Source organism: Hyla sarda, chromosome 3 (genome assembly GCF_029499605.1).
Source record: "Hyla sarda isolate aHylSar1 chromosome 3, aHylSar1.hap1, whole genome shotgun sequence".
In the NCBI taxonomy this organism is placed as follows: Eukaryota; Metazoa; Chordata; class Amphibia; order Anura; family Hylidae; genus Hyla; species Hyla sarda.
This window is the reverse complement of record NC_079191.1, coordinates 310,326,876-310,348,618: the sequence shown is the minus strand read 5'-3', so window position 1 is coordinate 310,348,618 and position 21,743 is coordinate 310,326,876. Positions and strand designations below refer to the sequence as shown.

The following is a 21,743-nucleotide window of genomic DNA, read 5'->3' as shown; positions in this document are numbered from 1 at the left end:
ATTATCAATATTAAGGGGTCCTACATGTTCTGTCCTTGTTTTTTTTGCATTTATATATCTAAAAAAATATTTAGGGTTAGTTTTGCTTTCTTTGGCCACCTGTCTCTCATTTTGAATATTTGCTGTTTTTATTACATTTTTACAGATTTTATTAAGCTCCTTGTACTGTTTAAATGTTATAGCTGACCCATCAGATTTGTATTTTTTTAAAGCTATTTTTTTGTTGTAACATCATTTGTCAGCCATGTAGGATTTAGTTTTAATCGTTTATATTTGTTCCCCTTTGGTATATATTTAGATGTATAGTTATTTAGAGTTGATTTAAAGATGTCCCATTTACCTTCTGTATCAGTATTTGAGAACACCTCCCCCCAGTCTATGTCCTGTAGTGCAGCTCTCAGCCCAGGGAAGTTTGCCTTTTTAAAGTTATATGTTTTTGCCTTCCCCGCCTGTCTTTGTTTTCTACATTTTAAGTCAAAAGTAACTATATTGTGGTCGCTATTCCCAAGGTTTTCCCGCACAGTTACATTACCAACCAGCTCTACGTTGTTGGAAATGATCAGATCCAACAAGGCATCACTTCTTGTTGGGTCCTCCACAAACTGGCCCATAAAATTATCCTGCAATAAATTTAGGAATTTTCTCCCCTTTGTAGTTTTAGCCAGCCCCGGACCCCAATCTATATCTGGATAGTTAAAATCTCCCATTATTACCATTGTACCTGCCCGGGCGGCCCTCTCTATTTGTTTATGCAGCCGACCTTCTATCTCTTCAGTGATATAAGGGGGTCTGTAGATTACACCAAATATTATTTTTTCAGTATTTCCCTCCTTTTGTAATTCTACCCGCAGTGATTCCACATCCTCAGAATCATCACACACTATGGCATCGTTCACACTGACTTTCATACCACTTCTTACATACAGACAGACTCCACCACCTTTTCTGTTCATTCTATCTTTGCGAAACAATGTAAACCCCTGCAGATTAACAGCCCAGTCATGCGAGGAGTCCAGCCATGTCTCAGTGACCCCAACTATATCAATATGTTCCTCCAGTATCTAGGCCTCAAGCTCCCCCATTTTATTTGCTAGGCTTCTGGCATTTGTGAACATACACTTTACATTTCCATCCTTTATGTTATTGGGGTTAATGGGATTCAAGGGTGTAAGTTTTATTTTCCTATGAAACCTATTCCTATTAACTATTCTAACCCCTCCCTCCACTCCACCCCCAGGTACATTATTAAGTCCTCCCTCTCTATCTACACTATCTTCCCCCTCTTTGCTGTAGGTTCCCTTTCACTCTGTAGTGCCGGGCTGTCTTGCATATTTAAAATTAAATAATAACTATAACCTTTAAGTTATCATTATTAGTAGTTATGTAAGACATTTCCCTTAAGTAATGTTTTAATCCAACATAGAACATGCTCTAATTTGCTCAGTTTATTTGCTGTTTGTTGTTAATCCATAGAGATCTATATCACATGATGCAGAATACTTCATGATAAGTTTTTACTTCTTCTTTCTGTCACAGACTTATAGGACTTAGGATACAGACTCCTACAACGTCAGGTAAGTAACAATGATTTAGTAACATTACTTTCTCATATAAGTATTACAGTAGTATAGAGATCTATTAAATTAAAGTAAAATGCATCAATGTAGTAAACTAAATTTAGAAAACAACACAGAAGGTTATGTCATGTTACCAGTATGTAGTCTGCCTGCTTCCTCTTTTTCTCTGCAATCACAACCGTTCCTCTGATCTGTCTCTATATGTGCCTTAACATACACATATCAGATATGTAAGGGGTTGAAGAGGTCTATGAATATATGTATATTGGGAGTTTAGCTCAGTAGAGATGGGAAAATGACATTAAACAGCAGTCACAGACAGTGACAGTACGGCGCACGGTTTCTCCTGCTTTGTATTTGCACAAAGTAATTCTACAGCTTTTTTCACTCAAGGATCAAACAAATCGCTGCTTGTGTGAGCTCTAACACATTACATTGCCCACATTATATATGTGACTTACAACCAAGACAAACAGAACATGTTACCTCAGGTCAGACTAAAGGCTAAACAGGGAAGCTGGACTGTCCAGAAAGGGAATGATAAATCCCACTATCAATGTGTCTGTCATTTAATAAAATCCCAGACTGAAAGTAGGACCTAACAAGCTATAAGAATATAAGAATAGTCAACTACTGAATTTTACACATCTCACCTAGTTTTCCTTTGCTGAGAAGTAGTATTGTACATGGTATCCGGTGATACTTGTTTAGACCAAATCATATTTATGGACATTTATCAACGGGTTTAGTCAGGTTTTCTTTACTATAATTGTGGCAAAATTGTCGCAACTGCGACTACACGATTTTTCGTGCGACATTTTGACTGGAAAGCGAGAAAAGCAAGTTTTCCTAAAATTTACTATGTAGTAATAATTTTAAAATGGACTACGGGTAGTCAGGTATTTATTAACTGCGACAGTCGCAACTGCGCAAAAAAAAGTCGCAACAGCGTTAAAAATTGACTAGATTTACTCCAGCTCAAACATGGAGCAGAAAAAGCTACTACCAAAGTAAAAAAGGAAAAATTGCTTACGTGAAAGAAAATTATCAACAGGCTGAGACCAGTTGATAAATACGTCGCACATAAGCAAAAAAAAAGTAAGGAAAAAATTACTAAAAAAAAGAATACATAAGCGAACATTGATAAATGTCCCTCATTGTGATTGTTTGCCTGGTGTGCACACTACCTACAGTCTAAAGGTTATATATGCTGGGACCTTACATATATTTCCTGTACATTCCATGTCTACCACGCACAGGAAATTCCTTAGGCATCTATTTATATGAAAAAAAATGTCATGCCACTACAGTATTCCATGCTGGCAGGACAATGGGGGAGATTCATCAAAACTTGTCCAGAGGAAAAGTTGCCCATAGCAACCAATCAGATTGCTTCTTTAATTTTTAACCCCTTAAGGACTCAGTTTTCAAATTTTCGTTTTTTCCTTCTTACCTTTTAAAAATCATAACCCTTTCAATTTTCCACCGAAAAATCCATATTATGGCTTCTTTTTTGCACATCCAATTCTACTGTGCAGTGACATTAGTCATTTTACCCAAAAATCCATGAAAAAACGGGGAAAAAAATCCTTGTGGGACAAAATTGAAGAACAAACACAATTTTGTAACTTTTGGGGGCTTCCGTTTCTACACAGTGCATTTTTCGGTACAGATTTCACCTTATCATTATTCTGTAAATCCATACGGTTAAAATGATACCCTACTTATATAGGTTTGGTTTTGTCGTACTTCTGGAAAATCTGGGAAAAAACATAACTACATGCAGGAAAATTTATACGCTTAAAAATGTCCTCTTCTGACCCCTATAACTTTTTTCCGCATATGGGGATGTATGAGGGCTCATTTTTTGCTCCATGATCTGAAGTTTTTATCGGTACCATTTTTGTTTTGATCGAACTTTTTGATCATTTTTTTATACAATTTTTAATGGTATAAAAATATGCTATTTTGGATTTTCATTGTTTTTTACGTGTACACCATTGACTTGGTGGTTTAATTAATGATATATTTTTATAGTTTGGACATTTACGCACTCGCTGATACCACATACAGGTATGTTTATATTTATTTTTATTTGCATCGCTTTTTTTTAAATGGGAAAAGGACTCTGACTTTTATTAGGTAAGGGGTTAAATCACATTTATTAACACTTTTTTTTTTTTTTGCCATGTTATAGCCCCCATAGGGGCTATAACATTGCACACACTGATTTCCTACACTGATCACTGCCATGCATTAACATGGCATTGATCAGTGTTATCAGGATATCAGGCACGGAGCAGTCATTTGGTGATCAGACACACAGAAGACAGGTAGGGATCTTTCTGGTGTCCTGCAAGCTGTTCGGGTCCTGAACAGCCTGACTGAGTTGCCGGGATGCTTTCTGTTTCACTCCAGGCGCTACGGTCAACTTTTCTTGCCACATTTGAAGGGTTAATACTGGGCATCACCGCGATCGATGATGTCGGGTATTAGCTGCGGGTCCTGGCCGTTGACCGGGACCGACCCGATCGATATAACGAGGTGTCCCCGCGTAACCCCGTATTATATCGCAGGAGCCGGTGCAGGATGTAAATATACGTCCTGCGTCATTAAGGAGTTAACAAGGCCTCTGAAAAATGAAAGAAGTTATCTGATTGGTTGCTATGGGCAACATGGCAACTTTTCCTCTGGACAGTTTTTTGATAAATCTCCCTCAATGTGTCCTGTGGTAAAATTGTTCAAAAATGTATTAAAAAACATAATGGATCATAGTTATATATTGACTTGATGTCCAAAGTCTTCAGATCCCAGTCCATTGAAGCATCAATAGAATGTGCAAGAAGTCTTATTCATGAAGGGCCCCACTAAACAATGTACAATACTGAAAGGGTTATTTGATATTTCCATGAAAAGTAAATTAACAGCATGGACTACCAACACTCATCATTAAAGCTAGAATCAGTAAGTTTGAGTAAAAATGTTGAAAGAAAAAGTTTTCTTTTGTAGCATTTACTTTACCTTTGAAAGTTTTAGAAAATTGCAACATGCTCCAGACTTCAGCTTTTTTTTCTCTCTTTTGTGGCATTCTTCCTCCCATAGATGCCTAAAGATTTTAAAAAAGACAAAATATTGCATGTGTACTTGTGCGCAGGTGTTTTTCCTAGTATTTTTCCCCTCTAGAAATCCTTGATGAAAAAAATCACATTACTTTCTGTCATGAGAAAAATAGAAAAATGCAGGGGAGAACCACACACTAAAATACACCTACTTACTTATGGGGGGGGGGGGGGGGGGCCATTACCAGCCTACCGGGGGGGGGGGGGGGGGGGAATCTACTCACCAGGGGGTATTACCTAATATCTACCACTTAGATTCCCTACCTATCTGCTGGGGACATCTACCTAATGTGGGGAGGGAGAGAATTACAATTATCAACCTACCTTCTGGGGGTTATCTACCTACCTACTGGGGCATCAACCTTATGGGGGCAAATTAAATACCCACCACCACCCAATCCCCCTACTCTCCCCAACATGCTCCATTACTGACTCATACTATGCAGGGCACTATGGGAGGCATTATATGCGCCACTCAGTGTAGGGAACTGTTGGGAAATGTGCTGGAAATGTTCAGAGCCTAGCATGTTTTTCTGGCTTATTCTGCAGTGACGGGTCATGGTTGGATGAAGTCTTCATGGCCGTCTAAGCAAGACAGAGAAGGAAAGAGAACAACTCCACAAAGATGCCACCTGTGAGTCACTAGATGTAACTACACTGTAATCTGTTAAATGGTCTGCAGAGCCTGTGAAGAGGTCATTACTGTATGGTCACTCTATGGGGGATATTATTTTTATTTAGTATCAGTATGGTGGTATTATCTAGTCACTATGTGGAAGTAATGTGTAGTCATGGTGTGGTGCAATTATTTGTCCCTTGTTTAGTGGTGTTATTGGTGATTGGTGGTCTGCTTATAGTGGTTTTATGCAGTATCAGTATTGTATCAGTTATCCAGTCATTATATGGGGATAATGGTAGGGGTCATGGTGTGATGCAATTATTTGTCCCTTGTATATTGTTGATATTTTTCAAACCCCAGACATAAGAAAATCCTGCATGTGCCACTGTATGCAGTTCCATTCTCTTACATTAACAGCCCAGGGAGTGGCACAATATTCTGCCTTGTCCCAGGTGCTTCTAACCCAGGCTACATCAGTGATAGGGTGGGGGTTGCACCAAAATCCAAATATGCAAATCAAGTTTGTTGGTGCTCTGAGGGCATTCATAACCCCTTGGTGCACTCATCTGCCTGCCTTGCTCTTATCTCATGATAATCATCATCACCACAGGTCTTTCAGCCTCATTCTCTTCTATTCTGTACTGCTGAGCTCAGCCCCCACATGTACTTGTCGAATGATTGTGACATTATCACAGGTCCTTTACCTCCTGTATTAAGCAAATACAGAGTAGCAGTCACTATTATTGTGTTGTGTGTATGGAGATCTCTGCTCCTTAGTGACTTCCTTATCAGGACCTGCTCTGTACTGTATCTGTACATGTGGGGGAGATCAGCAGTGCTAGATAGAGAAGAATGTAGCTAAAGTACGGTGAACATTTTAGGACATCGTCAGTCTTCAGCTGTAACTCCGTCCTCCGTCAGGTGAAACGGTGCCCCGCCTCCTCCCTCGGGCCAATCTCCGTCAGGAGTCAGCCGCAACTCCCTCCTCCCTACTTTGTCATCCTAAAGTCTCTCATCCGAAACTCCGTCATCTCTCAGACAAAAAACTTTCATGCAGTGTAGCAGAGCCGAGTCGGCGTCAGCTCTCTGCTATACCAGTTCTGCTGTACATGCTATTTAATGTCGGCTCTGCTATACAAGAATAAACAAAAAGATCCCTCTCTCCTGGTTTCCTGGTGTTTTCTAGGAGTAATACATTCGAGTTGTATTAAAAGTCTTGTCCGATTATTGGATGTTTCGATTAATGATTTTGGGTATTTCTTGGCTCTGAACCTCTCAGCTATAATTGTGCTCTGTTTTTGATAATCATCAAGGGTGGTACAGTTTCGCTGAATCCTTTTGAATTAGCCGTATGGCCCATTAGTTAGCCATTTTTTGTAGTGGTTGCTATTAAAGTGCAGGTAGCTATTACTGTCCACTTTCTTGAAGAAAGACTTTGTGGTAATTGTTTTGTCCGGAGTGTGTGTAATCACTACATCCAGGAATTCTGCGTTGTTTGGAAAAATGGATTGGGTGAAGGTAAGACCCCAATTATTGTTATTAAAATGGGTAAGAAAAGTGTCTAGTAGTGCAGTGGATCCTTTCCACACAATAAAAATATCGACTAAAAAATGTAATATAACGCTTAAAAAATAAACAGTTTTTAAAAAGTGGATGTTTATAAATAATGGTTTCTTCGAACAGTCCTACAAAAAGGTTAGCAAAACTTGGGCCAAAGCATGTCCCCATTGCTGTGCCCCGATGCTGTTCGAAGATAACCTGATTAAATTCAAAATAATTCTGCTTTAAAATAAACATAATGGCTTCCAGAATAAAATTCCTTTGAAGGGTAGGCATGGTTGCATCCAGGGAAAGGAAATGTCCTACAGCTTTTGTGCCCAGATCGTGATCAATGACTGTATAAAGGGATGCTATATCCATGGTAACAAATATGCAGTTTTCTTCCCATTTTAACTGTTTAATGGCTTTAATAAATTCTGCGGTATTCTTTAAATGCGATGCAAGTGTAGTGACATGTTTTTGTAAAAGGATATTGACATAATGTGACAGGTTACATGAAAGTTAATTTATACCGGAGATAATCGGTCGACCTGGTGGTTTTATAATATTTTTGTGTACTTTTGGGAGGAAATAAAATATTGGTAATGAGGGCTCTTTGACCAATATGTAGTTCATACTGCTTTGTCCAATTGTTCCAGTATTGTTCCAGTATTGTTTCAGTATCCTCATGGAAGAGTTGGTCTGCAAACGAGACTCTTTAGTAGAGGATCTAGCGAACAGAATCGATTCCTGCCTCACAGAACTCCATGCATACAAACATTTGCCTGAATTTTCTGTATGGGATACCAATCTAACACATAAAATTACCAAAACTGAGTCTGAAGTGTTACAGAAAAAACTAAATAAACTGGAAAGGAATAGAAATTACTACAATATTGGCAATATCAAATACTGGCATAAATCTCATAAGAATGCTGTTACTGTGAGGTCTGGAGTCAATCCGAACTCTAAGTCTCACAAGGTTTACCCATATCACTCAACCAATCCACAGTCGAAGAACATACCTACTTATCATAGCCATAGTCAACATTACAGAGGTTCACCCTCTAATAATAATCGCAATACCACCACCAGTAACAAATACAAATCTACATATAATAACCACCATCCCAGCATTAACAATAAATTAAAATCAACATACAATGGCACACGAACATTTACAGCTTCTAAACCCAAGCTACCTCCCACCCAACTATCATCTAGACCTAATTCACCTCACACACAATCCAGGATCACCAACCCTTCTACATCCCGAACCATCCATAACTCCATTCCCCCATTATCCAGCTCAACCTCACTCATACACAGCTTTCAATCAGATCAGACCCAATCTAATCCTCACCCAATCTTTACACAACTATCCCGCCCTCATCATCCACCCAACAATAGACCATTTATTTTGTGTGTTGCACTGATACACTCTCCAGCAATAGAATAATTATCCCTCCAAAATACCAGTGCCATTCATGATGTCTCCGATGCATCATTAGAAGATTCTCTACTCACCATCAACATCACCCCCCTCCTTACCACTCAGCAGATGACCATCAGACTCATATTTCACTCCTAAGGGATCCAGCAATATATCATTTAACCACACCCAACCACTCTCAGACACCACTGTTTTTTTAGGACAACAATTCACCATAACATCCCTGTTCCCTCAATCCCTCAACAACCTGTAGACCCACACATTCATAGAACAAGTACATGTGGCTGGGGCCCCCGGCGATCCCCTGTATGGGGCCGCGGCTCTCCCGTGCAGGGGGCGTGCCAGCCGCAGCATGATGTTGCGGCCGGCACGCCTCCTCCATACATCTTTATGGGAGAGGCGGGGAGGCAGCATTCGTGCCTCCCCGCATTCCCCATAGAACTGTATGGGGACGGGGAGGAGACGAGGCGTCACCATCGACCTCTAGGTCGACGCTACGCACCTTAGCGCTCACCATGAGCGCTTATGACGTCACCCCATTAGGGAGATCGGGAGGGGGGGTCCAAGCGGTCGGCCTCCCCGTGATCAAACACTTATCCCCTATCCTGTGGATAGGGGATAAGTGTAATGCCGCTGCAGTTGTCCTTTAAAATATTCAATTTATCCACTTATAAACTCAATACCACTGAACTGTCTGTTTTGGACAAGGGATTATCTTTTTGCCCAACCAGCAAAAGTAATGATTTTGATTTATTTTTGGACATTAACAGATTGGTTAGAAAACTAACAATCAAAAGACATTTCGCCATTAAAGACCGAACCCAAATTCCCCTCTGCCAACATTCCTCCTACGTCCCTATGCCCTATCCAATATATTTTCCCTGCTCCCATCCCCACACATCTCAAGCCAAACTCAAGGCAATTTTTTAGATACATTTTCCAGTCTAGTTCTTTCTGACTTAGAAAACCTCACCAAATCTCCATCTTATTCCCACGTCCAAAATCTTACCCCATCAGAAAAACAAGCACTCAAATCCCTGGCAAATAACGAAACGATAATAATCAAGCCTGCGGACAAAAAGGAATCGTAATCATTAACAAAAGCGACTATATAGCTGAGGCTGATAGACTCCTGTCAGACACCACTTTTTATAAACCGTTAAAATATAACCCTACCCACGAATACTCCCTGATCCTCAAAAAATTCATTACTTTAGATTACGAAAGCGGAATAATAACAAAACAGGAAATGAACTACATATTGGTCAAAGATACCTCATTACCAATATTTTATTTCCTCCCGAAAGTACACAAAAATATTACAAAACCACCAGGTCGACCAATTATCTCCGGTATAAATTCACTTTCATGTAACCTGTCACATTATGTCGATATCCTTTTACAAAAACATGTCACTACACTTGCTTCGCATTTAAAGGAAACCGCATAATTTATTAAAGCCATTAAACAGTTAAAATGGGAAGAAAGCTGCATATTTGTTACCATGGATATAGCATCCCTTTATACAGTCATTGATCATGATCTGGGCACAAAAGCTGTAGGACATTTCCTTTCCCTGGATGCCACCATGCCTACCCTCCAAAGGAATTTTATTCTGGAAGAAACCATTATTTATAAACATCTACTTTTTAAAAACTGTTTATTTTTTTAAGCGTTATGTAGACGATATTTTTATTGTGTGGAAAGGATCCACTGCACTACTAGACACTTTTCTTATTAATATTAATAACAATAATTGGGGTCTTACCTTCACCCAATCCATTTTTCCAAACAACGCAGAATTCCTGGATGTAGTGATTACACACACTCCGGACAAAACAATTACCATAAAGTCATTCTTCAGGAAAGTGGACAGTAATAGCTATCTGCACTTTAATAGCAACCACTACAAAAAATGGCTAACTAATTTGCCATATGGCCAATTTAAAAGGAATCGGCCAAACTGTACCACCCTTGATGATTATCAAAAACAGAGCACAATTATATCTGAGAGGTTCAGAGCCAAGAAATACCCCAAATCATTAATTGAAACATCCAATAATCAGAAATAATCCAATAAAGCAGGAAACAGAAACAGACTGGCAATGTAATCTCATCACCACTTATTCCAGGGATCCCTCCAAAATTAAACAAATATTGGAAAAGCACTGGCACATCCTATTACAAGATACCTATTTATGTCCTTTACTTCCAGATAGACCCCACATAACTTTCAAAAGAGCTTGCTCTTTAAAACATATTCCTAGCCATTTCAAAAATTTGAAAAATCCAGCTAACTCCACTACAATTTTCTCCAAAGAAGTTCTAAAAGGCGTTTTCAAATGCGGGCAACAGAGATGCTAATGCTGTATGAATATCATACCTAGAAAAACTACCTTTTTGGTCAATAAAGAATACTTTTGCCTGACAACCTCATCTGTGTGAATCTATTGGGGGAAGCAGCGCCTAGAGAGGGATCTTTTTGTTTATTCTTGCTTTACTTGTGGACAGATCCAAGTCTGTCCTCACATCCCTACGGTATCGCAGCACTCCTAGGATCCCTATACTCAACATATTTGGGTGATATGCGCATATATATTGCGCTCAAGGTGAGCACAATATCAGCTTTTTAAATCTTTTTTTTTATATTGGGATAATGCACTGGGCGCCTTGTTCCTTTTTGTCTCCAGGCTCTGCTATACAGACTCTGTAGCACATGTAGTGTCTGTAGTACACACGTGCAAGTTTCACAGTTTCGACTCTGCTATACATTCTGTGCAGCATCGGCTCTGCTATGCGGCAGGAAGTTGCGTCTGAGGGAGAATTGTCTGAGGCATGACGGCGTTTTGGATGAGGGAGTTTCGGATGAGGGAGGAGGGAGTTGTGGCTGAAGGATGACGTCGATTGGTGTGAGGGAGGAGGTGGGATGCCGTTTTACCTGACAGAGAACGGAGTTGCGACTGACGGCGATTTGTCCGAGGGAGGAGGCGGGACGCCATTTCACCTGACGGAGGACGGAGTTACGGCTGATGTTGATGATGTCCTAAAATGGACACCGTACTAAAGGACCTATGATGATCATGTGACAGAGCAGTTGGCAGAGTTGGCAGAGCAGATCTAGGCTTACATGTTCCATGTATAGAAAGGAGTTCAGGTCCATGAATATTTATAAAAGGGTCACTTCACAGGGTCAAGTGGGGTGGGCATAAGGGTACATCATGGGGCTGGGAACACCCCCAATGCAGCAACGCTCTTGAATTGCAGAATTAGATTTTCAGGAATAACTCAGGAACGGGGCCTTTTTATATTATAAAAAAAAACACATGTTCATTATTATTTTATTTACAGTTTTTAAGTTTCCATAGTAGACTTTTATATAGTTACATAGTTTTTGAAAGTATGAAAAAGTGTCCATGAAGTTCATCCTAAAACTCTACTGTGTTTATCCAGAGGAAGGCAAAAAAACTTAAATATTATATATTTCCCGAAAAAACACCAAGGCCCCTCTTGACCTTGTGTAATGAGTTATATTTCACAACATCATGTGGAAGAGCGTTCTATAGTCTTACTAGAAAGATCTCTGTATTGTCCATTCATATATTTGTACACTGTGAATAAATCGTCTTCCGCCAAACTAAAAAACCCCAAGCTTGATAACCTGTCTTGGTATCTAATCCACCCACTCCCTTGATAACCTTGGGCACCCTCCTCTGCACCCTCTACAGTTGCGCCATTTCCTTCTTAAATACAGGTGTCCAAAATTGGACACAATCCTCCATATGTGTTCTGACTAATGATTTATACATAGGCAAAACTATGTTCTTGTCATGAGCCTCTATGCCTCTTTTGCTACACCCTATGACTTTATTAGCCTTGGCAGCTGCTGTCAGGCACTGATTGCTAATGTTGAGCTTATTGTTGACCAGTACACTCAAGTGCTTTTACCAGCTAGTTTAAAGTAGTAGTAGTAGTAGTAGTAGTTTTACTAGCTGTTTTATGGCCCAAGTGCAGCACCTCACATTTATCAACGTAAAATTTAATTTGCCATGTCTGTGCCCAAACCTCCAGCTTCCCCAGATCTGTCTGTAATATTACATTATCCTTCTCTATTAGTGTTATCTGCACATATTATGTTATAATATATAACTCTATTATGTAATTGATTAACTTATTGAAAAGAAGTGAACCTAGTACTGACCCCCGTGGTACCTCACTTATAACTGTCACCCAACCAGAGTTTTATTGACACCTATCCTCTGCTTCCTATCACAGAGACAGTTGCTAACTCATTTACTTATTTTCTCCCCTAGTCCAAGCATCCTTATTTTGTGTGGTGCAGTTTGAAATGCCATAGATATACAAAATCCACAGCTTTACCCCGATCTAATCTATAACTGACCTCCTCATAGAAGCTGATCAGATTAGACTGTCAGGACTGATCCTGAATAAACCTATGTTGGTGCTGTGGTAGAAGATTATTTTCATTAAGATATTCCAGAATAGCATCTCTTAGGAAACCCACAAAAATTTTACCTACAGCAGGTGTTAAACTTACAGGCATATATATGGACATTTATCAACGGGTTTAGTCAGGTTTTCTTTACTATAATTGTCGCAAAATTGTCGCAACTGCGACTACGCGATTTTTTGTGCGACATTTTGACTGGAAAGCGAGAAAAGCAAGTTTTCCAAAAATGAACTACGTAGTAATAATTTTAAAATGGACTACGGGTAGTCAGGTATTTATTAACTGCGACAGTCGCAACTGCGCAAAAAAAAGTCGCAACAGGGTTAAAAATTTACTAAATTTACTCCAGCTCAAACATGGAGCAGAAAAAGCTACTACCAAAGTAAAAAAGGAAAAATTTCTTACGTGAAAGAAAATTATCAACAGGCTGAAACCAGTTGATAAATAAGTCACACATGAGCAAAAAAAAAAAGTAAGGAAAAAATTTCTAAAAAAAAGAATACATAAGCAAACATTGATAAATGTCCCTCATAGTTCCCAGGATCCCTTTTTTACTTTTTTCCTGTCAATCCCTGTCATTATAAAATCGTTCCTGGTTTAATAGATGAGATTTTTTGCAGCATTTACATGATCTCCACTACCTTCATGTTTCTTTCCTCTTATCATTTATCACATCCCTAATTGTGTTACCCACATTGGTTTTCTCCTATTTTTAACATATTTATTCCCATAGGGTGTATTTCATTTACAAGATCTATTTAGGATGCTCTTAAAAATGTCCTATATAGCTTGTGCTCTTGTTACGCCGAGCGCTCCGGGTTCCCGCTCCTCCCCGGAGCGCTCGCTTCACCTCCTCCGCTGCAGCGCCCCGGTCACGTCCTCTGACCCGGGGCGCTGCGATCCTGCTGCTAGCCGGGATGCGATTCGCGATGCGGGTAGCGCCCGCTCGCGATGCGCACCCCGGCTCTCCTACCTGACTCGCTCCCCGTCTGTTCTGTCCCGGCGCGCGCGGCCCCGCTCCCTAGGGCGCGCGCGCGCCGGGTCTCTGCGATTTAAAGGGCCACTGCGCCGCTGATTGGCGCAGTGGTTCCAATTAGAGTTATCACCTGTGCACTCCCTATATTACCTCACTTCCCTTGCACTCCCTTGCCGGATCTTGTTGCCTTAGTGCCAGTGAAAGCGTTCCTTGTGTGTCCCTTGCCAGTGTTTCCAGACCTTCTGCCGTTGCCCCTGACTACGATCCTTGCTGCCTGCCCCGACCTTCTGCTACGTCCGACCTTGCTTCTGCCTACTCCCTTGTACCGCGCCTATCTTCAGCAGCCAGAGAGGTGAGCCGTTGCTAGTGGATACGACCTGGTCACTACCGCCGCAGCAAGACCATCCCGCTTTGCGGCGGGCTCTGGTGAAAACCAGTAGTGGCTTAGAACCGGTCCACTAGCACGGTCCACGCCAATCCCTCTCTGGCACAGAGGGTCCACTACCTGCCAGCCGGCATCGTGACAGTAGATCCGGCCATGGATCCCGCTGAAGTTCCTCTGCCAGTTGTCGCTGACCTCACCACGGTGGTCGCCCAGCAGTCACAACAGATTGCGCAACAAGGCCAACAGCTGTCTCAACTGACCGTTATGCTACAACAGTTGCTACCACAGCTTCAGCAGTCATCTCCTCCGCCAGCTCCTGCACCTCCTCCGCAGCGAGTGGCCGCTCCTGGGATACGCTTATCCTTGCCGGATAAGTTTGATGGGGACTCTAAGTTTTGCCGTGGCTTCCTTTCCCAATGTTCCCTGCATCTGGAGATGATGTCGGACCTGTTTCCCACTGAAAGGTCTAAGGTGGCTTTCGTAGTCAGTCTTCTGTCCGGAAAAGCCCTGTCATGGGCCACACCGCTCTGGGACCGCAATGACCCCGTCACTGCCTCAGTACACTCCTTCTTCTCGGAAATCCGAAGTGTCTTTGAGGAACCTGCCCGAGCCTCTTCTGCTGAGACTGCCCTGTTGAACCTGGTCCAGGGTAATTCTTCCGTTGGCGAGTATGCCGTACAATTCCGTACACTTGCTTCAGAATTGTCCTGGAATAATGAGGCCCTCTGCGCGACCTTCAAAAAAGGCCTATCCAGCAACATTAAAGATGTTCTGGCCGCACGAGAAATTCCTGCTAATCTACATGAACTTATTCACCTAGCCACTCGCATTGACATGCGTTTTTCTGAAAGGCGTCAGGAACTCCGCCAAGATATGGACTCTGTTCGCACGAGGCGTTTCGTCTCCTCGGCTCCTCTCTCCTCTGGTCCCCTGCAATCTGTTCCTGTGCCTCCCGCCGTGGAGGCTATGCAGGTCGACCGGTCTCGCCTGACACCTCAAGAGAGGACACGACGCCGTATGGAGAACCTCTGCCTGTACTGTGCTAGTACCGAACACTTCCTGAGGGATTGTCCTATCCGTCCTCCCCGCCTGGAAAGACGTACGCTGACTCCGCACAAAGGCGAGACAGTCCTTGATGTCTACTCTGCTTCTCCACGTCTTACTGTGCCGGTGCGGATGTCTGCTTCTGCCTTCTCCTTCTCTACAGTGGCCTTCTTGGACTCTGGTTCTGCAGGAAATTTTATTTTGGCCTCTCTCGTCAACAGGTTCAACATCCCAGTGACCAGTCTCGCCAGACCCCTCTACATCAATTGTGTAAATAATGAAAGATTGGACTGTACCATACGTTTCCGCACGGAGCCCCTTCTTATGAGCATCGGATCTCATCATGAGAGGATTGAACTTTTGGTCCTCCCCAATTGCACCTCGGAGATTCTCCTTGGACTTCCCTGGCTTCAACTTCATTCCCCAACCCTGGATTGGTCCACTGGGGAGATCAAGAGTTGGGGGTCCTCTTGTTCCAAGAATTGTCTAAAACCGGTTCCCAGTAACCCTTGCCGTAACTCTGTGGTTCCTCCAGTAACCGGTCTCCCCAAGGCCTATATGGACTTCGCGGATGTTTTCTGCAAAAAACAAGCTGAGACTCTACCTCCTCACAGGCCTTATGATTGCCCTATCGACCTCCTCCCGGGTACTACTCCACCCCGGGGCAGAATTTATCCTCTCTCTGCCCCAGAGACTCTTGCCATGTCCGAATACGTCCAGGAGAATCTAAAAAGGGGCTTTATCCGTAAATCCTCCTCTCCTGCCGGAGCCGGATTTTTCTTTGTCTCCAAAAAAGATGGCTCCCTACGTCCTTGCATTGACTACCGCGGTCTTAATAAAATCACGGTTAAGAACCGCTACCCCTTACCCCTCATCTCTGAACTCTTTGATCGCCTCCAAGGTGCCCACATCTTCACTAAATTGGACTTAAGAGGCGCCTATAACCTCATCCGCATCAGAGAGGGGGACGAGTGGAAAACGGCATTTAACACCAGAGATGGACACTTTGAGTATCTGGTCATGCCCTTTGGACTGTGCAATGCCCCTGCCGTCTTCCAAGACTTTGTCAATGAAATTTTTCGTGATCTATTATACTCCTGTGTTGTGGTATATCTGGACGATATCCTAATTTTTTCTGCCAATCTAGAGGAACACCGCCGGCATGTCCGTATGGTTCTTCAGAGACTTCGGGACAACCAACTCTATGCCAAAATTGAGAAATGTCTGTTTGAATGCCAATCTCTTCCTTTTCTAGGATATTTGGTCTCTGGCCAGGGACTACAGATGGATCCAGACAAACTCTCTGCCGTCTTAAATTGGCCACGCCCCTCCGGACTCCGTGCTATCCAACGCTTTTTGGGGTTCGCCAATTATTACAGGCAATTTATTCCACATTTTTCTACCATTGTGGCTCCTATCGTGGCTTTAACCAAGAAAAATGCTGATCCCAAGTCCTGGCCTCCTCAAGCAGAAGACTCCTTTAAACAACTCAAGTCTGCCTTTTCTTCGGCTCCCGTGCTCTCCAGACCTGACCCTTCCAAACCCTTCCTATTGGAGGTTGATGCCTCCTCAGTAGGAGCTGGAGCTGTTCTTCTACAAAAAAATCCTTCCGGGCATGCTGTCACTTGTGGTTTTTTCTCTAGGACCTTCTCTCCAGCGGAGAGGAACTACTCCATCGGGGATCGAGAACTTCTAGCCATTAAATTAGCACTTGAGGAATGGAGGCATCTGCTGGAGGGATCAAGATTTCCTGTTGTTATCTACACCGACCACAAGAACCTCTCCTACCTCCAGTCGGCCCAACGGCTGAATCCTCGCCAGGCCCGGTGGTCTCTGTTCTTTGCCCGATTTAATTTTGAGATTCACTTTCGTCCTGCCGATAAGAACATTAGAGCCGATGCTCTCTCTCGTTCCTCGGATGCCTCAGAAGTTGATCTCCCTCCGCAACACATCATTCCACCTGACTGCCTGATCTCCACTTCTCCTGCCTCCATCAGACAGACTCCTCCAGGAAAGACCTTTGTTTCTCCACGCCAACGCCTCGGAATCCTCAAATGGGGTCACTCCTCCCATCTCGCAGGTCATGCGGGCATCAAGAAATCTGTGCAACTCATCTCCCGCTTCTATTGGTGGCCAACTCTGGAGACGGATGTTGGGGACTTTGTGCGAGCCTGCACTATCTGTGCCCGGGATAAGACTCCTCGCCAGAAGCCCGCTGGTTTTCTTCATCCTCTGCCTGTCCCCGAACAGCCTTGGTCTCTGATTGGTATGGATTTTATTACTGATTTACCCCCTTCCCGTGGCAACACCGTTATTTGGGTGGTCGTTGATCGATTCTCCAAAATGGCACATTTCATCTCTCTTCCTGGTCTTCCTTCTGCGCCTCAGTTGGCTAAACAATTTTTTGTACACATTTTTCGTCTTCACGGGTTGCCTACGCAGATTGTCTCGGATAGAGGGGTCCAATTCGTGTCTAAATTCTGGAGAGCTCTCTGTAAACAACTCAAGATTAAATTAAATTTTTCCTCTGCATATCATCCCCAGTCCAATGGACAAGTAGAAAGAATTAACCAGATCCTGGGTGATTATTTGCGACATTTTGTTTCCTCCCGCCAGGATGACTGGGCAGATCTCCTTCCATGGGCCGAATTCTCGTATAACTTCAGGGTCTCTGAATCTTCCTCCAAATCCCCATTTTTCGTGGTGTACGGCCGTCACCCTCTTCCCCCCCTCCCTACCCCCTTGCCCTCTGGTCTGCCCGCTGTGGATGAAATTTCTCGTGACCTTTCCATTATATGGAGAGAGACCCAAAATTCTCTCTTACAGGCTTCTTCACGCATGAAGAGGTTCGCGGATAAGAAAAGAAGAGCTCCCCCCGTTTTTTCCCCTGGAGACAAGGTATGGCTCTCCGCTAAATATGTCCGCTTCCGTGTCCCTAGCTACAAGTTGGGACCACGCTATCTTGGTCCTTTCAAAATTCTGTGTCAAATTAATCCTGTCTCTTATAAACTTCTTCTTCCTCCTTCTCTTCGTATCCCTAATGCCTTTCACGTCTCTCTTCTCAAACCACTCATCCTCAACCGTTTTTCTCCCAAATCTGTTCCTCCCACTCCTGTTTCCGGCTCCTCGGACGTCTTCTCGGTCAAGGAGATTTTGGCTGCCAAAAAGGTCAGAGGAAAAAATTTTTTTTTAGTAGACTGGGAGGGTTGTGGTCCTGAAGAGAGATCCTGGGAACCTGAGGACAACATCCTTGACAAAAGTCTGCTCCTCAGGTTCTCAGGCTCCAAGAAGAGGGGGAGACCCAAGGGGGGGGGTACTGTTACGCCGAGCGCTCCGGGTTCCCGCTCCTCCCCGGAGCGCTCGCTTCACCTCCTCCGCTGCAGCGCCCCGGTCACGTCCTCTGACCCGGGGCGCTGCGATCCTGCTGCTAGCCGGGATGCGATTCGCGATGCGGGTAGCGCCCGCTCGCGATGCGCACCCCGGCTCTCCTACCTGACTCGCTCCCCGTCTGTTCTGTCCCGGCGCGCGCGGCCCCGCTCCCTAGGGCGCGCGCGCGCCGGGTCTCTGCGATTTAAAGGGCCACTGCGCCGCTGATTGGCGCAGTGGTTCCAATTAGAGTTATCACCTGTGCACTCCCTATATTACCTCACTTCCCTTGCACTCCCTTGCCGGATCTTGTTGCCTTAGTGCCAGTGAAAGCGTTCCTTGTGTGTCCCTTGCCAGTGTTTCCAGACCTTCTGCCGTTGCCCCTGACTACGATCCTTGCTGCCTGCCCCGACCTTCTGCTACGTCCGACCTTGCTTCTGCCTACTCCCTTGTACCGCGCCTATCTTCAGCAGCCAGAGAGGTGAGCCGTTGCTAGTGGATACGACCTGGTCACTACCGCCGCAGCAAGACCATCCCGCTTTGCGGCGGGCTCTGGTGAAAACCAGTAGTGGCTTAGAACCGGTCCACTAGCACGGTCCACGCCAATCCCTCTCTGGCACAGAGGGTCCACTACCTGCCAGCCGGCATCGTGACAGCTCTTTTATTACTTTTTTTTTTATATATATTTTTATTAAATTTTACAACAAACATTACACTATACAATAAACAATACATTTTTAGATTAAACATTAAAGTAAAAGGTGAATAATATATCAAGCTCAAGGAAACTATGAAGTATAATATGTTATACAATAGAATAAAATAAGTAAATTTCCATGCTGATAAAATACAACAGCATATATATAAATAATAACAAATTAACTATAACAAGTCATAGCATTTGCAGCGAAGGATATCAGATGTGATTAAATTAAAGGTATAGTAGTTATTGTTTTAATGGTCGGATTGCCTTCACACCCCTCCCCTTACAATAAGAGTAAACTAGACACTAAAATTAAATAAATAAATAAATAAATAAAAGATCTAAAAGTAATTCTGATAATGTATCTAGAAGGAATCATGTGACATTAGGGAATTTATGTAACCATGCATTCCAATTGTTTCTTTTTTTTATACCAAAACCATTTTGGTGCGCCAATGTGATCTCATATTTGCAGTTGGTAGTTACATTTGCTATAAGTTCCTGGATTGTTGGGACATCGTAAGATTTCCATCTTCTTGTAAGTAAACGTTGGGCGGTAAAAATTATGTGACAAATGGGAATAAAAATTTTTTCTGGAATTTCATGAATGCCCAACAATAAAAGAGCGAATTCTTGTGTAAGAGTGGAATATTTTCCGGTTAGGTCATTGATAAATTCTTCAACCTCCAACCAAAACGGTGCAATAATAGGGCAATTCCATAGAAGATGTTTCAAGGTTCCTGTCTCATTACAATTTCTCCAACATTTATTAGACATGGAGTGATAAAATTTTGCTAATTTAGCTGGTGTATAATACCAGTTGGTTAGAATTTTCATATATTGTTCCCAGTGGTTAATACACATAGAGGATTTCTTGGCCCAAATAAAGTTTTTTTCCCATGTAGTTAAAGGTATGGTGATATTAAGTTCAAATTCCCATTTTTTTTAAATGGGAAAGTGAATGTCTAGAATACTGGGATTGGTTAAAGTGATGGTAAAATTGTTTAATATTTCTTTTATGGAGGATTTCCGGGTCACCCAAAACATCTCCCAAAAATCGTGGTAAAACAACATTTTTATTTGGAAATTTTTGCAAATAGTTTATATTTTGGCTATATATAGAAACATCAGTATGAGGTAAACAATATTTTGTAGCAAGTTCTGGAAAAGATAATAATCTATTTCCAACAAACATGTTTGCTAAATATTTGATTCCTTTAGCATACCAAGTGTCTAGGTTAATATTAGGGAAATGGATATTAATTGAATGAAGAGGGATGTGGTAAAATGAAACATCTATGTTTAGAGTGTTTTTATTACTAAAAAGAGACCATATCTTTAGTGTTTCTTTTACAGAAGGGGATATAGAAAATCTTTTCATGGTATGGATTCTGTCTGCACAACTTAATGCATTTCTCCAGTTTTTAATCTGAGTAAGTTCATTTTCAATCTGAACCCATCTTTTAGATTGTTCAGCAGGGATTAGTCAAGCAAGAGATTGAGAAATGATGCTTGCTTTTCTGTATGCTTCTAAGTTTGGAACATTTAATCCTCCAAATTGAGTAGGTGACAATAAGATGTTATGAGCAATTCTAGCTTTTTTTTTACCCCATATAAATTTAAAAAGTCTTTTTTGAAGTGCGTTTATAGTATTTTTAGGAATTTTGATAGGGAGAGTTCTAAATAAATACAATATCCTAGGTAAAATAAACATTTTATACGTGATTATCCTTCCAACCCAACTAATTTCCTGTTTTTCTATTGAAAGTAACGTTTTTTCTAAATTGGATGTTAATTTTGGGAAATTTTCTTTAATAAGAAGTTTATGGGAGCGAGTAATATAGATTACTAAATAAGGTATAGCATCTACTGAACATTTAAAAGGAAAACGTTGAGAAACTTCCGTTTTGGTTGAACGGTTTAAATCTACATCCAACATATGACATTTGTCTGTGTTCAGTTTGTAATATGAGACTTTGCTAAATTTCTTAAGAATTTCGCATACATGGGTTAGAGAATTTAGGGGATCAGAAATTGTTATTATAACATCGTCAGCGTATAGGCTGATTTTATGATTATAATTTGGTTTGTCAATACCTTTAATCACCAAAGAGTTTCTAATTGTGGCTGCAAGAGGTTCCATGACCATAGAAAATATTAATGGGGAAAGGGGGCATCCCTGTCTGGTACCGTTAAAGTTATTAAAGGGACGGGATAAAATTCCATTTACATATACTGATGCTTTTGGTTTGGTATAAAGTGCTGAAATGGCAGATCTCAGGGCCTCAGGAAGACCAAATTCTTGTAAAGTGGCAATCATGTAGCCCCAATGAACCCTATCAAACGCCTCCTCTGCGTCTAAAGAAAGAAGCAGAGAAGGCGTTTTGTAATGATTTGCATGTGTAATTAGATTAATAATTCTAGTTCCATCACTAGTTTGTCTACCTCTTGTGAATCCCACCTGGTCCTCATGAATGATAGTTGTCATTATTTT

General features: G+C 42.0%; 1 protein-coding gene across 1 annotated transcript in view; it reads left to right on the top strand.

Moving 5' to 3' along the window:
- The window catches only part of IPCEF1 (interaction protein for cytohesin exchange factors 1), a 217,152-nt gene that overhangs the window by 4,937 nt on the left and 190,472 nt on the right, over nucleotides 1-21,743 (top strand). The window contains exon 2 of the mRNA XM_056567041.1: nucleotides 1,537-1,574. The gene's annotated coding sequence lies outside the window, so the exon portion shown is untranslated. The remainder of the gene's footprint in view (nucleotides 1-1,536; nucleotides 1,575-21,743) is intronic.